At 40.3% G+C, this 12,130-nt stretch overlaps 1 protein-coding gene across 2 annotated transcripts in view; it reads left to right on the forward strand.

Annotated features, from left to right (window-relative positions):
* Nucleotides 1-529: 529 nt before the first annotated feature.
* tnr (tenascin R (restrictin, janusin)) overlaps nucleotides 530-12,130 on the forward strand; it is a 235,844-nt gene continuing 224,243 nt past the window's right edge. For both annotated transcript variants that reach the window (XM_074688049.1, XM_074688050.1), the window contains exon 1: nucleotides 530-664. The gene's annotated coding sequence lies outside the window, so the exon portion shown is untranslated. The remainder of the gene's footprint in view (nucleotides 665-12,130) is intronic.

Consider the following 12,130-nt stretch of genomic DNA (forward strand, 5'->3'; position numbering starts at 1 on the left):
CAGGTGACGTTAGTACTTTTACCCTGGAGCACAGCCTTCACAGCACACCTTCATGCTCTCTCAGACTAAAATGTGATGCTGACTCTGTAAGAGCAGGATGAAGAGAAAGCAGCCACTAGAGGCTGCACTAGCAAAGACATGGATACCTCGATCAATAATGAGAGAGGGAAAGACATGGGAGTGAGTGGAGAAACTGCAAAATAGAGATGGTGAGATAGCATGCAGTTGAGTACAGCGAGCATGAGTGACAGTGGGAAGAGAGAGTAGGAGTGAGCATCTGACCAGCTGACAACCTGAGAGAGACAGAGAGGGAGCATCTCAGCTGACCAGAGAGAGAAAGAGAGGGAGGGAGAGTGGAGCAGCTCTCAGCCACGCTGCCTGTCTTCATATTTCCCTCTGCAGCCGAGTGAGGCAGAGCCAGCGCGGCGAAGAAGAGAGAGCACATCTGAGTCTTGTGGAAACAGCAGGACCACGTACGACTTGGCTGAGAGATCGATGTGCTTATGCCAAGCCACACAGGAAGGGTGAGCAGCTCATAGGACGTCCGTGTGCCGCCACAGACAGAGCGAGACAGAGAGAAGGCACAGGGACCGAGGGAGTGAGGAGCCTGGAAGAAGATTACCTGAGGCCAATCTGAAAGCTTTCGCCTGGTCACTCAGAGCAGGTGAGTCAACTTGTGCTCCTTCTATGGATGCCCTGCAGGTGCATTTTGCTGATATATATATTCTCTGTGAGTATCTTTACTCCTGCACAGTTTTGCACATATTCCTCCAGCTTCTCTCATGTAGTTTGTGTATCATTTGGCAGTGTGTATTTATAGTCACTGCCAGGTGAATAAGTGGGGAACCTCAGCATCAATCAAGCTGTTATCATGCTGAGCAGAGAGGAACACACAATAGCTGTTTAATGACCCCCCCTCCTGCTGGTGTGTGTGTGTTTTTGCAAGTATGCGTGCTTCTGTAGTTAGAATTTATAATTTTTTTGTTGTAACTAGTGAAACATGTCTGAATTGCAGCCACTTGAGTGAATTAATGGCGTAATTATAAAAAGCACACTTTGAGAAAACTAAGTGGAGTGCTTGATGCCACTGCATGGCAATTCATCACAGATGTAACATCTGCAATATTTGTCTACAGCAATGTTTTTTATAATGTTGGACATATTTATCTGTTTTTTTTCTTGTCTTGTTGCTGCTGTGTTTTTTAGAAATATCCTTCAAAAACAGTGTAGCAGGAATATTCTGGTCATTTTATCTGGATTTTATTGGTTTTGCTTCTTTTGATTTATTTTGTTGCTTGGCTGCTTGTCATTTGTTTTAATGTGTTATACTCTCTGCTGTTCATTTTTACCTGTTTTATTTTTATTTTTATTATTTTTTTCGAACACTAAGTTTGAATCTTGCTCGGCTCAAGAAAACAAAGTTGAGATAGTTTAGTTCACTTTTTGTCTTGTATATCTGATGGATCAAAGAATGCAAACACAGTTAGTGCGATAAGTGTTAAAGCTTTATGCAAATTTTATCAACAAAATTGAGAAAACTAACGGACAAACTTTGGATTTTTACTCTTGATTAGATGGATCAGTGTATTCCAGACTTATAACGAAGTGTGTGGTTTATGCATGCATGCTCTACCTGGCTTAGAAAATACCATGCCATGCTCGATACGACCCATCATCCATCTGTTTGATTCTTTTCTTTTCACCTCCCTCCCTGCTCCCTATTTCCCCCCTCATGTCATCCTGTGAAGGTTTCTGCCATACATCCACTTGATTTAATTTGTCAAAGCCAGCCAGATGTATTGTCCACGGTCACAGCAAGGGAGCAGGTTGGGGGATCCACTCTTAGGTATTGACACCATATTGGAAGCTGCAGCAATAACTCTTCACTTGAGAGCAGAGAGAAAGAGAGAGCATGACAAAAGCACAGGAAAAATGAAACACAAGCAGAAAGAAAACCACCGATTCAGTTTCCTTGTATACAGAGGAGCTGAGCAGTTAATTTCTGAGGCGGTGTGTTCATGACTGTGTAGGGTGTGAGTGGGTAGACTTGAGGTTATCAGTCTTTGGATTCATCATATCTCTCGCACAGAGCCTGGCTCCCCCTCTCTCCCATGTGGCTCTTGTGTCATTAAGCCGAGACACAGAATCTGAGAGATCGCTTTCCTCTTCGGTCTCTCTTCCTCTTCCTGGAAACACTGGACTCTCTTTCTTTCTGTCTTTGTCTTTACCTCTCGCTGGCTCTTTTTCTGATCATTCCTCACACCCTATCTTTCTCTCTCACATCAATACATATGCAGGAACACACTCACAAATACACAGAGGAGACATTTGTTCAAGTGTAACCGCAGTTGTGGAAACTGCTGCTCATAAAACATGCATCCCTCAGTGAATTCAGTGCAAGAGTGTGCAGAAATCCGATGATTGAAATTCAAATTAAACACCGTTACCATACTCTGGCTCTAAATGTTTAACCACATGTATCGGCAAAGAGATACATCCAGTCGTTTCTCTGAGACTTGCACATTAACATTATACATAAGATTCATGGAAATGCAATTGCAGTGACAACTTACCGTCTAAAGCAAATGCAAAATAATTCAAATCTTTGCTGTCATTGTTTAGAGACGCCTGTTTGCTGTGGCTGTGAGTCACTCTGGATAAGTGCTCCTGTTTAGTGGTTAAATTGCAAATTGTTTCTATAAATCGCTTAAGGTGTAGGTGCTATCTGTTGAGTTTGTTTCACATTCTCGCAGCGCTTGGATTGTCCTCTATCTCGACAAATCATTCACATTTATTCAAGTGCCAATGGGCAGCTGAACAAGATTGCAATCGTCTTTGCAGTAATTAATAATTTACATAATTCACTATTCTGGGGGTATTTTATTTTTCCCTGCTCTGCTGTTAATTGTGTTAGCTAAGCTAGCGTCATTACTTATCGTTAAGGGAGACAGTTAAATGTGGACATTTCCAGCTCTCATTAGCAGCTGCATCATCCATCTCAAACTGCACAGATTTGAAGAAGAAACTGCAGGAGGAGCCGGTTGTTCTTCCAGTTGTATTTCCAGTTCTCACTTTTATCTCATTCATTCACATCACATTCTTTCTTGATAAACTGACAGAAGAACAGCTTTCTCTCTTGTTTATTGCGATTGCTGTTGTTGCTGTTGTGCCAGTGAAACATCATGCAGAAATAGTGAATAGAGCGCTTCCTTTCCTTTCCTGTCCTTCTCGCTGTGGTTCTTCTTTTAGAGAAGCACCTGAGTGGCCTCCTCTGCCATCATACAGTCTGTGTGATGAATCCTGAGCAGTCTGCTCTGATTTATGCTTTGAAGTAGAGGAGCCAGACATAGGCATTTGTCTGAGCAATTGTGTGAACTCTTACCTTCCTACACTTTTACATCCATCTTTCTCACTTGCTTCCTTTTTAAAATCCATCTTCCACTTTTCTGTGCCCCCTCCTCTCCACTTGCCACTTTCCTTGTGACATTATAGAGGATTGCACCGAATCTTAATGGGAAACCTTTAGTAATTACTTGATCACATATTCTACAATTATACATTTTCATTTAGTAGTCCAAAGGGACGTACAGCACTAGCAAAAATTTAGACTGGAGGGAAAACCTTAGTTAGTGCAACAAAGTGCTTCACTTTAATTAAACTACAGCTGTTAGCGTCAATGTATGGTATCAAAATTAGAGATGGGTGAGTACTGGTATTGGCCGATATCAGCCGTATTTCAAGGTATCAGTACTCATGAAGGCTGCCGATACCCAGTAGCCGATACTTGAGGCAAAAATATATATATTATGTGAAGTAAGTCCTCCTCACCAGTAGTTGGCACTACATTGCTGCGGTTTGACACCACGGCAAATATGCGCCAGGTCCTTTTCAGACTACATGAATGAACCAGGGAGAATTAACAGTTAAACTGTTTTATTTCAGGGTTCCTGCGGATCCTTGAAAAGTTTTAAAAGGCATTGAATTCATTATTCTTAAAAAAAGGGCCTGAATTGGCATTAAAAAGTCTCAAATCCAAATTTCAAAAGTCTTAAAAATTTGAACACATTGGTAAGATTTATATTAGTTTGGAGTAAGAAAATATTAAGTAACATTCTATTTTTCTAAAACAAATATTTTTCTAAATAATTTCCTGATTTACTCTCGTGGCAACATCGCGTAATCACAATAGTGGAACTAACAAAATGGTGATGTGGTTTCACCAGGAACTTTTAGAGCAGACGCATGTCAAAAAAAATCCAAAAGTGGCTCAGGAAAACTGATTATGGCAGCAAAATTGAGAATTAAATTTGAAACTAAATTTTAAAAACCATGTAAAAATTCCAGAAATGGTTGTGACAGTGGCCAAAAGAGATGAATGGGGGCAAAACAGGCATAAAGTTGTAAAAATGGGGTTAAAAAAGGTAAAAAGTGATATTGTATGTAAAATAAACATTGGGTTAAAATTGCCTCTAACCCAGGTAATTCATGCGTTTTTTTTGTTTGTTAGTTTTTTTTTTTTTCAATTGTGGTTTGCTGTCGACTTGTTTTTAAATTTTATTTCCAACGTCATTAAAAAAGTCTCAAAAAGTCTTAAATATAACTTGCCTTGAGCAGTAGGAACCCTGATTTTGCTCTTTAGTTTATTTAAAAACAATACTAAACCTCTGATGTTAATTTTTATTTTGCACTTTTGTTTATTTGTTAAGAACAAATCAACTTAAAAAACGACTTAATGGCAGAGTGACTGTGCCGTCTTTGTTATGAGTGTGCAAATTGGTACTCGGTATAAGTGAGTACTCAAGAGTAGGGGTGGGTAAAAATATTGATGAATCAATGCATCCAAATATTGCCTCGCCCGATTTAGTATCGATTCAGCAAATCCTCTGAATTCAGTTCATCTCCTGGCAAATGGGGGGAATCTACGTGTTTTTCGCGTTGTGTGGTAGCCAAATGGCAGCCAAAGCAGCAGCAACAGCATAAAGCCAAATCCTTCTGCTTTAAAGTCTGACGTTTGGGTTGTTTTGTTGCTCCAAAAGGTGAGGTGACATACCACATATGTTCACATGGGGCATGAAAATCGATAATCGAAGCATTTCAACCAAAATCGAATTGAATTGATATCAAATAGAATCGCAACCTACAGAATCACAATTGAATCAAATCGTGAGGTTCTTAGCAATACCCAGCCCTACTCAAGAGGGAGTACTCGTACTGGTATCAGTCAAAAAAAAAGTAGTATCGAAGAGCCTTAATCATAATGACTGCCACTATGTACTTTAACATTATCAGCCCTTCTCAAACAATGATAAATGTTTCATAAACGTCACACAGAGACACATCAAGTGAATCTGAACACAATTTCTCTCGTATAGGTCCTGAACTCACAGCTACATCCAAACTTCTTGATCACACAAATGCAAAGCCTATTGACTCTGATTTACTTCAAATGGGATGAGATTAAATTAAGATCCAAATTTCTTTTTCTTCAATGGGGTGAAATTTTGTCCCCTTGGCTTGAGCTGCCTCACTGATGGAAATTTCCTGTCAAAAGTAACCTGACTTTGTGTCTAACAGTTAAAATATCATCAGAGTACTGTGAGTCTGAGCCACCACCCATGAACTAAGCATGAAGGTGCAGCTAATCAGACAGATGTCAGTAGGCAGCTGCATCACAAAAGCTGGCAGAGCACTGTTATGGGTGTTTAAATCACCACAGACCCAAGGATCGGACTTAATTAAAAAGGGACAGTGTTTGCTGAATTGATAGAAATGACTGCATGCCAATAAACATTGTTGGAGACTTCTCAGATCAACACATGGTTTATCTGTAGCCCTGAAACATCTGTTACCCAGAGCCAGAAATCAGCTACTGAAGCCATTTGGGATGAAAATTGTAGTCAAAAGTTATCTATATTGTGCACTAACTGTTGAGCCTCTTATCATAAACCCAGATGGCTGGAGACAATGGCATCAGTGAGCATCGCCGCTCTCCACTGTTGATCTTTCAGCCACAAAGCACTTTATTAACAGAAGACAGATGAATGTGGCAATTATGCTGATCTTATCAACACACTTGTCTGTCTGGCTGCCTTGAGTCACACACAGCACAGTGTGTTTGTGTGTGTGTGTATCCACTTTAGTGAAATATAATGGATAAAGAAAAGCTCCAGCACTCTGAACTGAAGGCTGATGGAAAAGCAGGTTTGCCTGTGTGGAATGCCTGATCCAGCTGATGTTGTAAATTTTAAATACCCAGCCCTCCAACAGTGTGGAGTGACACTGCTGAGGGAGGAAAAACTGGAATCGATGGCAGGATGTCCAAGTAAGCAGGCCTCTACTGTCTGGTCCACTGATGAAGGTTTATTTTGACTGTTTTGATGCTTTCTTATTAACTGCTCAATTACTCATGATGTAAAAGTGTCTGGGAGTGCTCGAAAAAAAATTATACAGGCAAAGCTTGAGGGATCATAAATATGGGAAGAAATGTGAACCGCCCACTTGAAGTAATGGAGCAAATGTGTGTGAGACAGGAGAGCTTTGGTCATTTGAGCTGAATAGGGATCTTTTACTTCTACTCTTCTTTCCATCCTATTTCTGTAATTTCTCCCACAGAACTGATTAAAGCCTCTGATTTATAACATACCATACAGCACAGAAGAGACATGTTCACTTTGGTTTTCACTTCAAACCTCATGCAATCACATGAATTTAAATTGCGTCTCGTACCACTGTGCTTCTAAAAGAATCCTTAGAGTTCAGAGTTCAACTGTGTGTTCTTGTAGGGTAAGTATCTCTGTTTCCAGGATCCATGCCAATGTGGTGTTGCATTAAGAAGCACCGTCTTGCAGCCAGCATGTGCTTTATCTTTAATACATGCACCTGCCTCATGAATCTGGTGAGGAAATGCTTGAGAGGTTTTATTTTTATCCCCCATCGTCCAGCCCTCCACAGCTTTTATAGAAGCCGGGCAGACCATGCTGATGATCCTCATTAGCTTAGGAGCTTGAATGCAAACTGGAATTGTTCCTCCTCAACTGCTGCTTAACATTTGGAGTCCCACCTTTCCTCTCTCTCCTCTATTTTTTTTACTCCTTCCTAGCCCCCTCCTCCTCTCCTTTGTGTCCCACCTGAGTGTCTGCACTGGGAAATATTCTGTAAAGGTCCTCCATCTCTTTCAACCTCTCCTTCAGATGTATTTTTTTCATGATATTTACTGCTCAGTGCAGGTCCCTGAGCACTGGTGTGTACTTGTGTGTAAGGATGGGCCCGTGTGTGTGATCGCACATGTGCACATTGCTGCGTGCATGTCTTGCGAGCAAAGGAAGCGTTCCAGATGACCTGCAATACCAGTTGCCTTTTTCCCCCTGCTGTGAAGTAAAAAGCTTAAAGTTCAGGTGTGAGCCCCCTCTAGGCAACCTGTGAAGGATGTTCAGATATACAAACATGTCGGCTCAAGAGACACCTTTAGCTGAAGGGTAAATATGCTCTGGCTCTGTTTATATACACACTGTGCAGCAGTAAGAGGCTGACAATGTTTGATACCTGGCTGACTAGGGATTATCTGCTGCTGTACAGTCCAGGCTGCTGCACAGGATAATGTTGATACTTATCTAAATGTTCTGTCTTTATGTAACCTTTATGTAAGAACACAGGGGAAACATCTCCACTAAAATGTAGCCTTTTAAAATAAAGTTTTTCATGTAGTAGGTTAATGTGCTAAATGCACTTGTAGCTAGAGGCTGGAGGAGAAAAGTAGATGTGAAGCTCAAAAGAATTTGCATTATTGACTTAATTGATGGTGATAACTTGACAAATGGAAGATCATACTTATTATCATGCACCACAGGAGCTTCTTGTCCTTGAAAGACACCGTAGCTCAACAGGAGAGGTGAGATTTTCAACCTAGCTAAATATTACTCGATATCCTCATTATTTCTACACTGTAACTCTTAAAGGGGACATATGCTGATCCCTGGTTTAATACTTAATATAATAAAGTTGAAAACAAGACCTTTCACCCCCTGAATTTTCAAAAAATGAGATATTGTATTTTTTCTGATATCCTAGAACGAGATTTGATGCCTCTGAAAACAGGTCATTGACATTTGGCCGCGATATTTTGACCTTCATGACGACACGAGGCTCCTCTCTTTTTATTGGAGTAATCTGATAAAGCAGCTCCTCCTCTGTGATGTCAGTTAGTCACACAACCGCCACCGAGGGATACACCCACCGAGAGCCGAGTATAAACGTATAAACTATACATGTTACAGTACCGGTTTGACTCCCCACACTGAAGCGTCCTGAGATGATCTGTGTCGAGGTGGATTTTCTTCCTCCTGAGCTGCAGAACCGTCCGGGTCTGACTCGGGGTCCAATACAAAAGGACGTATCCTACACTCTGCCATTTTATTAGTGCTATCAATGCCTTACGGTGAAGTTTTGGCAAACAGCAAACTCGCTTGGTCTGCTCCATTCAATGTGGCGATTTTGTAAATACTGCCATGTTGCAAAAACCGCCCCCTGGCTCTACCCCCTCCGCCCCTCTGATAGAACTGACCAATCAGAGCACAAAGGGCTGTGACGTTGCGAGGTTACTGAAGGTCATTCTCAGAATGGCCTAAAATGAGGATATTGAGACGCTATTGTGGGGAAATGAAGGAACTATATGACTTGTACTGAGGGCAGAAATGCTTTACAGGCATCCTAGTCTGGCATAGTGAAAAGGAGAAACAAGCATGATATGTCCCCTTTAACATATGCTTACTTTGGACTGGGGGAGTTTACAAAGCATGCTATCTTTTCTCCTTTAAATGAACCAAGAGGCAGCTAAAACCTACAAATTGAGCCGTTGAAATGTTTCTTTTGTGTTCATATTTCACAACAAATGGAAAATGGAGGACAATTTTTTTTAATTTTTTTTTTGAATTTATGTCCTTCATTTTAGTCTTTTTTTTAATCTTGATTGGAAAAAGTTGTCAGGTCAGGTCCCCTGAATAAATCTTAAAAGCTGACTCACATGTGATGTTCATTTTTCTGAAAAATATGGCTCCTGATATAGTCTGTAGACGACATCATCATCATCATCATCATTCAACTTTTTTCCTTGATCTGGTGTTAAAAAAGCGAAGTAAAATATGTTTTAAATCTAAGCTATTGAAGAATCGCAATTTAAATCGAATTGGCACCTGAAAAATCTCACAAGAATTGAATCGGAAGAAAAGCATATTGTCCTAGCTGAACAACTGGGTGTTTCCCCCCTAGCTGGTTGGGCTTAAGCAAACCATTAAATAGGAAAAATACCACTGGGGGAGTGGGGATGACATGCAGCAAAGACTCACGGCAGGGAATCAAACCAGTGTTTACTTAGACCCCAACTGACCCCAACCTTGATACATGGGTCTCATACTTAAACCTGTATGAGAACTGACACCCCAGTTTGAAACTGAATGTGATTTGAGAATAAATTCTGTTCTCTTTCCCTTCAATTAAAGTCAAGTCCCCTTTTGTATTGCAAATTAATTTCAGTCTACTTTCTCTCTAAATTATGTTGATTAAAATTACATGAGCATTTTGCTTTCAAAGGTGTGTTTATACTTAAACTTGAAAGTTAATTCTTACACTAATTAGTTGACAGCAAAATTGCATCTGAAAGTCTGCCAGAAAGCCACTAAGTGCACCATGAGTCAAGAATGTCTTGCCATGTTTGTTCAAAGTATTTAGCAGTGCACAACTTCAGTGTCTCAAGATTTAGTGTGTTGCCTTTAAGAATTTTGTCTTTGCTTCAAAATATGAAAACTTGTTTCATCAAAGTCCAACTCCTGATTTCTGCCACCAAAGTCTGAGTGGAGTCCAAGTTTTCTGAGCGAAGTGATCCAGGTAGAGAATTAGTTCTTGTAACGGGAACATATGTGCATGGGCTGGATGACATGTAGTCTGAGGAAGTGGTGCAGGTTCTCTGCTCTGTGTCATCATCAGATTGTGGGCTGTTGGCAGGAAACTGTGTGTCACACAAAATTCACATCATGAAAATTAAATTCTGGAGTAGACGGGCATTTTCATCCAACATTTACTGTCCTGTTCTGACTTTTACTCCCTGAAGTGTCACAGTTCATGTTGGCCCCTTTCCCACCTTTGGCGAGAACACAACCCCCAACACAAGACGGTGTCACTCTGTCTGTAAAAAAAGAAACTGTTTATCTTACTGTCGCTCCAGGATACAGATTTATTTGACCCTGAAAACACACTTTTTAAATAAAACATGACAAAAAACAAAACAGTAACACCACCACCTTCCCACAGCAGCTAATTGTACATGTAATTAAGAACTGAGACTGCGATTTGTCACCGTGAACCTTCCATCTGTCTGCCATTTACCAAAATAGTACCATTAACTTAATTTGTCCGTAGCTCATACAGAGAGCTGTTCTCATTCCAAGCACACACCGAGTAATTATGACTGCTCCAGTTGTCCCATTTGCATCCTTCCATAGAATATTCATCCAGAATTATTAGATTAACCATTTAATATGCAAAACAGAGCTTTTATGGGTTGGTCTCGACACTATACACCTTTATAAGAGGCTCAACAAAGCAACACAGAGTTTTGCTCAGCACCATATGGCAGGGATACAAGTGTTATTCATCAATATTTTGTCACTGTTACAACCAAACAGGCTGAATTGGATGCATGTAAATTTCACCTTTTCCAAAAGGTTGCAGCGATGTCCTCTGGTCACACGCCCAGCTCTGTCATTGTTAGGCTAAGCTATAGCCCAAGGGGTTCTGCTCAGTTAACATCAGAAATGACCTTAAAAACCAGCAACACCAAGTGAGCAAAGGACCTACACTGTGTAAAGGTCACATGAGGGAAAGTCAAATGATGCAGGCAGAGGCCATGCGCTTTTCACAGGTCGAAAGGAGGATGGCTGTGGTGCTAATTTGCTCATCCAACACGAGCCTCAGTATTGTCAAGATTTATTTACAGCATAACATCCAAGCTTTGATGGAGGGAGATAAAAAAGAAAGCAGTAACGTGATTGGCTGCCAGACAGTTTTTGCCCATGTGTTCAAATTGCTATCAATGGGGAATCGATTGAAAAAAAAAAAAAACTTCATGGCTTTGTAGCTTTCATAGCTAGTGCAACCTGCTTAGTTTAGCTTACAAAAGAACAAAAGACCCATGCTGTCCCATCTACAGTGGGTATTTATTCCTACCAAAGAAAATTTACAACACTGGAATCTGCAGCATCTCCGCTCCCACACTAAAAACACACTCTGTATTTTGCTTGTTGCTTGTATCAGGCCAAAACCCAGATGATATTACCCATACTCTACAGACTTTTTATTGATCTCTTCCAATCAATATCTATCCCTTTGAAGAGTGATGAGACATTTTTCAACCTACTTTCACAGGACAGAGCTGGAATCCATTAAATCGCCTCGGGAGCTATGTAACCATTACAGCATGATGCACGATTTGGATGATGTTTTTTTTTTTTTTTTGTCGTTTGCACACTAGTGGTTCATGTTTTACCGTCAGAATTTAGATTCTGAAGCTACACCCACAAATGAAACATGTTGGGAAAACATTTCTTGTTTTTGTGTTTTAATGCTTGATGTCTAATAATTTCCACCTTTCTGACTTTTAGCTGATGAATGAAAGGAACTAAAATCCTTAATTTTGCAAGTACATCAATCATTATGTCTTAAACAGAGTCCAAATATGCTATGAATTGTATTTTGAGCAGAGTTATAGTTGCACAGAAAACCAGTACATCGCGTTAAAGATAACATTTTCGAAACAGGACACTTTTATTTCATTTGCAGGGAAGGTTAAGAAGAGAGATTTGAGATATTTCTTCAAAATTTCTCTGCCTACCAAAAAAAAAAGAAAAAAAAAGAAAAATAGTCTGCCTCCTTTCCCACAAAATGTAGAATATTCCTTAAAGCTTTAAAAAAACAGCGATAGAGATTTCAGCTTGAAGTGGAGAGGGTCTTGGGCTCTCAGTTTAGAGTAACTTTTTCCTGGATTGATGTGTCTCTTCGGGTTGGACAGAGTGCTTCTTTTTTCTTTCTGTGTAAAAAATAGAAATGGAGCCATCATTGAAGGCAGAGCCAAGAATCTCAG

Source organism: Halichoeres trimaculatus, unplaced genomic scaffold (genome assembly GCF_033239565.1).
Source record: "Halichoeres trimaculatus isolate MK-OKI-2021-1 unplaced genomic scaffold, fHalTri1.1 fHalTri1_scaffold_15, whole genome shotgun sequence".
Classification (NCBI taxonomy): domain Eukaryota; kingdom Metazoa; phylum Chordata; class Actinopteri; order Labriformes; family Labridae; genus Halichoeres; species Halichoeres trimaculatus.